Source organism: Ursus americanus, chromosome 20 (assembly GCF_024610735.1).
Source record: "Ursus americanus isolate L20-20 chromosome 20, mUrsAme1.1.p, whole genome shotgun sequence".
Classification (NCBI taxonomy): domain Eukaryota; kingdom Metazoa; phylum Chordata; class Mammalia; order Carnivora; family Ursidae; genus Ursus; species Ursus americanus.
Window position 1 is genome coordinate 50,970,920 of NC_142146.1, and position 6,659 is coordinate 50,977,578.

The window sequence follows — 6,659 nt, forward strand, 5'->3', positions numbered from 1 at the left end:
GAAGACAGCTAGAGTCTGTTTCTGCATTCAGTCTATTGTGGTGTATTGATTTGATTGAAGTGCGTGAAGGAAATAGACACGCAGATATGGAATCAAAGAAGGGAGTAGTATTTCAATAGCCTTTTCTAACTTTCTTTGATACTATACCCAAAACTCAACAAGTAGTAGTTTTGTTTTGTTTTAAAGATTTTCTTTATTTATTTGAGATAGAGATAGAGACAGCCAGCGAGAGAGGGAACACAAGCAAGGGGAGTGGGAGAGGAAGAAGCAGGCTCATAGCGGAGGAGCCTGATGTGGGGCTCGATCCCAGGACCCTGAGATCACGCCCTGAGCCGAAGGCAGACGCTTAAGGACTGAGCCACCCAGGCGCCCCTTGTTTTGTTTTTTTAAGATTTATTTATTTCAGAGAGAGAGTGTGCGTGAGCAGGGGGAGGGGCAGAGGGAGAGGGAGAAGCTGACTCCCCGCTGAGCAGGGAGCCCTATGTGGGGCCTGATTCCAGGATGCTGAGATCATGACCTGAGCCAAAATCAAGAGTTGGAGGCTTAACTGACTGAGCCACCCAGGCGCCCTAACAAGTAGTAGTTTCTTAAAGGTTAGTTGAACTGGAATTTGAAATCACGTCAATGAACTTTTCATACTCTGTTAAAGTAAAATCTATCATCTATCTTGCACTTTGAATGGATCTTTGTACTCATGCATCATTTTGTAACATTTTGAAGTGGAAACTTAGAAAATATTGGTTTACTGAGTTATGCAGATTTTCTAAATGTTGGTATGTTTAACTACATTACACAACATCAGAAAATCACCACCATCTCTTTAGAGATATTTTGAAATATTGAAAAGCTGTCAAGCTCACATTCGGATTCAAGTTTTCAAAAGACTCGAATTTTCGCTTCAAAGCTCATGTCATCAATTTTTTGAGAAAATATCTGCCGGATACCCGAGGCTGAAAGAATCGTAGTTTGTCTGCCAGTCGTTCTTCCAAATGAAAATGCTGTTCCATGACAAAACGGTAGTTCTTCTTGCAACTCGAACAACAGCGGTGCTCTGTGAGCCACGAATGCGTGTCGGCACGCAACAGGAGGACTTTGTGCTTACTCCCCATTCTGACATACGGAATATTAAATAGAGGAGTATGGAAGCGTTGAATTTTAATAAAATTAATATTCTTAAGTGACTTATTAACCCCCCAGTGCTCAGTGGTAAAGAATACAATGACTACGAGCACGGCTTGCTGCCGTTGTCTGGACTCGTGTAAGGCGCCAGCAGCTCTGCTCACCGTTGCTTCGTTATCATCGTTATCATCAGTGCGACTGACAACACAGTGAAAGCGGTAAACATGTCTTTGTGTTGTTAGGAAAAGGGTTTTGACCTCATGGATTGCCTGGGGGGTAAGCGGTCTGGGCCCATCAGGGGTCTTTGGATCACACTTTGAGAATCACTGGCCAAAGAAATATTTGACTTTGCACACAAAGAACTGGTATTTTCATGTATTTTCAGTCGTTGCAAGGACCGGAGACAGCCACCACCAGAAAATGAAACCGAAGTGGAATGGTATGCGGACTAATGTACAGCACTGAAAATCAGCTAGCGATATATCGGGAGAGGTATGTCTCACACACATGAGGCTTAAAAATAGAGCAAGTTTCGTGCAATATGACGCTATTTATATAAAGTCTAAATATGTATAAAACCACACCATGTATTTTTTAGAAATGTACATTTATGTAGTAAACTTGTATAGAAATGCACTGGAATGATAATTACCAAATTCAAGACAGTCCTTACAGGCGAGGTAGGGAAGGAATTGCATTTAGGGAGGAGGGACGCAGAGGGCTTCCAAAGCGTTTTCAGTGCTTTTTTTTTTCCCCTGAAGCTGAGTGGTGGTTACAAGGAATTTATTGTATAATTCTTTATAGCTCTTTCTATTTTGAAGAATTTCATAATAAACAACAGGCTGTTCTTTCTTGCTGTGGAGGTAAGTGACCACATGGGTCAATTACAACTGAAACGTCAGCAAGCAGATAGAAGTCGGGCGAACTCCACAGCAACAATGTAATTCTCTGTAACCGCACCGTCCCCCACAAAATACTCAACTATGTGGCTTTGCTTGTTGTCCTGAGATAATGACTAGCCAACCTCATTCTTTAGTTTAAGATTACCCTCAAGGCCTCCACTCTCATCCACAGAAAGCATCTCTTTACCTCTCGGTTTGGTTACAGGTATAAGCCTACTGGGTCTGCTCCCACCGTGTTCCAGAACATCAATTGATGCCCTTGAAGTTTTCAGCATTCTCAGCAGACAGCTCTGTGTACATCTGCTATTTTAATTCCATCTTCAGGGGGCCCCCTGCCCTCTTGAACTTCGCTCTGTTAACATCAGCATAACCTCGGCAGCTCTGGACTTTCACCCACCACGGCCCCGCCCCCCACAGCCTGTCCTCTCCCGTGGTTTGAAATGTAAAACAAACTGGCTGGGCTTAGTTAGTGGAGGCGGAGACCAAAATAAACAAACTTTTCATGCTGACTTTTTCATTTGGGGGGACAACCTCACGTTTCTCTCAGCGGTTTTTATTTAAAGCAACAAAGACAAACCTTTACAACTCCTCGCTGTTTTGAAGCAGATATCCTAAATATGGAAATATTGTATAAATAAATAATAGAGAATTCTCACTCCACTTGGATGGTCCTTGTGAAAGGTTGCTTGAAGTTGCACAGTCTGTCCATTCCTCTTTTCAAAAACGTATTGCTGCCTTAATTATGGCTTACAGATGCTGTCTGTCTGGGTCACATAGTGCTGAGCCCACACCCAAATTACTTTGATCTGTTCCATATACTAAGTGTGGTGCTATTGGTTTTCTCTGCAGAATGTTATTTGTTTTAAAATGGTAACAATCTATTAACTCATATGCTTTAAGAAATCCCTCGTTATCCATTTTGTCTCCTGTAGACCATTTTGTCGTCCTTTCTGTCACCCCTACCCCCTCATTCACACTAGACAGGAGGCATCCAGTGACTCAGAAGAGGGAAGCTGAAAACGAGTTAGAGAGAAGTAACAGTGAATTGTCAGCTTTTGAATTTCAGAATAGAATTCTGAGACTCACGAGCAAGGTAATACTTGGAGAAAACAGGATTTTGTCTCAGAAGGAAAGATTTTGAGGTTAAAAAAATTCATGACCCTGAAGAACCAGGATATAAACCTTGTTGTGTAAATAATACATTTGGAGAATAATACATTCAGAGAAGGGGGACAAGGAAAAACCTGAACGAACGGAGAATCTTCCAAGTTGCCCGATTTCTCCTGAACTGACGAAGATTACATTTTTGCCACCAGGTGAAATGGGATCCAGGGCTCAAGACAGGAATTAAGTTCAAATACGAAGAAATAAGGACGGTTATGTAATTTACTGTTTAAATTGAAGTGCTGGTGTTTGTCCCTTACACATCTTTATAGAACAAGCTGTTGTCATTATCAGGGAGATATCAAGGCCATTGCTTTTTGGGGTTTTTAAAAAACATTTTATTTAAATTCAATTTAATCAACATACAGTGTATAATTAGTTTCAGGCGTAGAATTCAGGGATTCATCGGTTGCACAGAACACCCAGTGCTCATTACATCAAGTGCCCTCCTTAATGCCCATCACCTTATTACCCCATCCCCCCCCCAACCTCGCCCTCCAGCAGCCCTCAATCTGTTCCCTATAGTTAAGAGTGTCTTATGGTTTGCCTCCCTCTCTGTTTTCATCTTATTTTATTTTTCTTTCCCTTCCCCTATGTTCATCTATTTTGTTTCTTAAATTTCACATCTAAGTGAAATCATGGTATTTGTCTTTCTCAGACTGACTTCTGTCTCTTAGCATAATACCCTCTAGTTCCATCCCTGTTGTTGCAAATGGTAAGATTTCATTCTTTTTGAGGCTGAGTAATATTCCATTGCACATATATATACACACCACTTCTTTATCCATTCATCTGTTGATGGGCATCCGGGCTCTTTCCACAGTTTGGCTATTGTGGACACTGCTGCTATAAACATTGGGGTGCAGGTGCCCCTTTGAACCACTATGTTTGTATCCCGTGGATAAATACCTGGTAGTGCAATTGTTGGGTCGTAGGGTAGTTCTATTTTAACTTTTTGAGGGACCTCCACACTGTTTTCCAGAGTGGCTGCACCGGTTTGCATTCCCACCAACAGTGTAGGAGGGCTCCCCGTTCTCTGCATCCTCGCCAACATCTGTTGTTTCCTGAGTTGTTCATTTTAGCCATTCTGACTGGCCTGAGGTGGTATTCCATTGTGATTCTGATTTTATTCCTCGATGATGAGTGATGTTGAACATGGTTTCATGTGTCTGTTAGCCATTCGTATGTCTTCTTTGGAGAAATGTCCGTTCATGTCTTCTGCCTGTTTCTTGACTGTTTTTTTTTGTTTTTTTGGGTGTTGAGTTTGATAAGTTCTTTATAGATTTTGGGTACTAGCCCTTTATCTGATATGTCAATTGCAAATATCTCCTCTCATTCTGTACGTTCCCGTTTAGTTTTGTTGATTGTTTCCTTTGCTGTGCGTAAGCTTTGTATTCTGATGAGGTCCCAATAGTTCATTTTTGCTTTTGTTTCCCTTGCACTTGGAGACGTGTCTAGCAAGAAGTTGCTGTGGAGGCCATGGTTGATATACTAGAGTGTTCTCTTTGTGAGGCCCTATGGGAAAATTTTCTGGATATCAGTTTGGGGAGCATTTTCTTCCTCTGGGTAACTGGTTTATATTTAGTCTGGGAAACCACAACTCATGAATCTGTCTGAACATCTCTCTTAAATTTGCTTGCATGAAAGCTTGGAGTCAGCTTTGCACGTTACCTACCTTTTGCTAGTGAGTAGAACCACATGGCGTGTATTTCACCTACTTCCCTTGTTCCGGTGACATTCTTCCTGTCTTGTTTTCCTTTTGCCCTATGCCTTTGCTTACTTTCCATATGGTTGGACTTTCTGGGAAGCAGACTCTGAGACAGAATTTAAGGTGCAGAACGTTTCTTAAGGAGTCCCTTTAAAATCAACACCTATGGAAGGGAGTGAAGAGGAATCAAGATTGGGGAGGGGAAGAAGTCAGACTTTGAAGCAGTTGAAGCCTCAGTTGACCTCAAAGGGAGCTCTGGAGCTAGAATGGCCCCTCAAGGTTGTCCTAAGTTGAGCATGAATAGCCAGGTGTTTATACTCCAGCAACCATTCATTAGATGTCAGATGCTCTGGGAAGAGTTGTGACATTGGCCATGCTGAGGCAATCCTTAAAGGGAATGACAGCGAAAGGGTATTTACCAAAAGTACTCCTTGCAGCTAGAACATCAAATTCTTCATTGGAGGGGGGCTTGATGATACGTCAGTGCTATAGACTGAATGTTTGTTTCCCCCAAAATTTACATATTGAAACCCAGTCTCCAAAGTAATGGTATTTGGAGGTGAGGCCTTTGGGAGGTGATTAGGTCATGAGGGCAGAGCCTTCACGAATTGGATTAGTATCTTCATATAAGAGACCCCAGAGAGCTCCATCCCTTCTGTCATGTAAGGACACAGCAAGAAGACAGCCATCTCTGAACCAGGAAGCAGGCTTTTACCAACACCAAATTTGCTGGCGCCTTGATTTTGGACTTGCTAGCCTCCAGGACTATGAGAAAGAAATGTCTGCCATTTACGAGCCACCCATTCTGGAGTAAGTTGTTATAGCAGCCTGCATGGATTAAGATACTTACTTATTTTTTAAATCTAGTATATATTTAAAAGAATGATAGATAATTTTTGAAACTGGGCACAAATAAAATAAATAGCTAAAAATGAGTGACCCTGGTTCTCATCCTCACCCATTTATGTTGTCTCTTATCTTAACTTCGATCCTGAATCTTTGCCTATGCTGTTCCCTAAGACTAGAATGCCCTTCCCCTTCTTTGACAAAGTGTGAAAGCATGAAAGAAGAAAAGTGGATTTCTTCTTCAAGGCCCAGAATATCATCACCTCTTCAGTGGAGGGTTTGCTCACTCCCTCTGGGCAGGGTCATCTGCTTCCTGTTCTGTCTCTGCCGCGGCCCCACATCACAGTGCTGTGATGCCGTCTCCACTGACAAGCTTACCCCTCAAGCCTTACCCTCTTTGGTGTTCTCGTCATCATGAACAATGCCGCTACTGACCCACTGGTACAAGAACCCTGAGGATGAGTTCCCATCCATCACCAAGTCCTGCAATGTTTTTTTCCAAAATAGCTCTCTAGCCTTCCATTTCTGTCCAGGCCTGGTGCCACTCCCTCCGTTCAAGCTCTCAGTATATCTCTTGCTTTTTCTATCTTAATAGCCTCTTATTTTTTCTTAGTTTCTATTCTTGCTTTCCCAACAACCCATTTTCGACACAGGAGCTACAGTGCTCTTACTAAAATGAAATAAAGAGGATTAAGAGGTATAAATTCCCAGTTATAAAATAAACAAACCACAGAGATGAAAATTACAGCATAGAAAATTACACAGAGTTAATAATACTGTAGTAACATTGCACGGCGACAGATGGTGACTACACATACCATGGTGAACATTGAGGAATGTAAAGAATTGTTGAAATCACTATGTTATAAACTCAAAACTAATATAACATTGCACGTCAGTTATAGTCCAGTAATAATAAT

The 6,659-nt window shown here is 41.8% G+C and overlaps 1 long non-coding RNA gene across 1 annotated transcript; it reads left to right on the forward strand.

Annotated features, from left to right (window-relative positions):
- Nucleotides 1-346: 346 nt before the first annotated feature.
- Nucleotides 347-2,913, forward strand: LOC123801721 (uncharacterized). Its single transcript, XR_006782325.2, has 3 exons — nucleotides 347-1,337; nucleotides 1,505-1,611; nucleotides 2,227-2,913. It is a non-coding gene; the product is annotated as an uncharacterized LOC123801721 (long non-coding RNA).
- The last annotated feature ends 3,746 nt before the right edge of the window (nucleotides 2,914-6,659 follow it).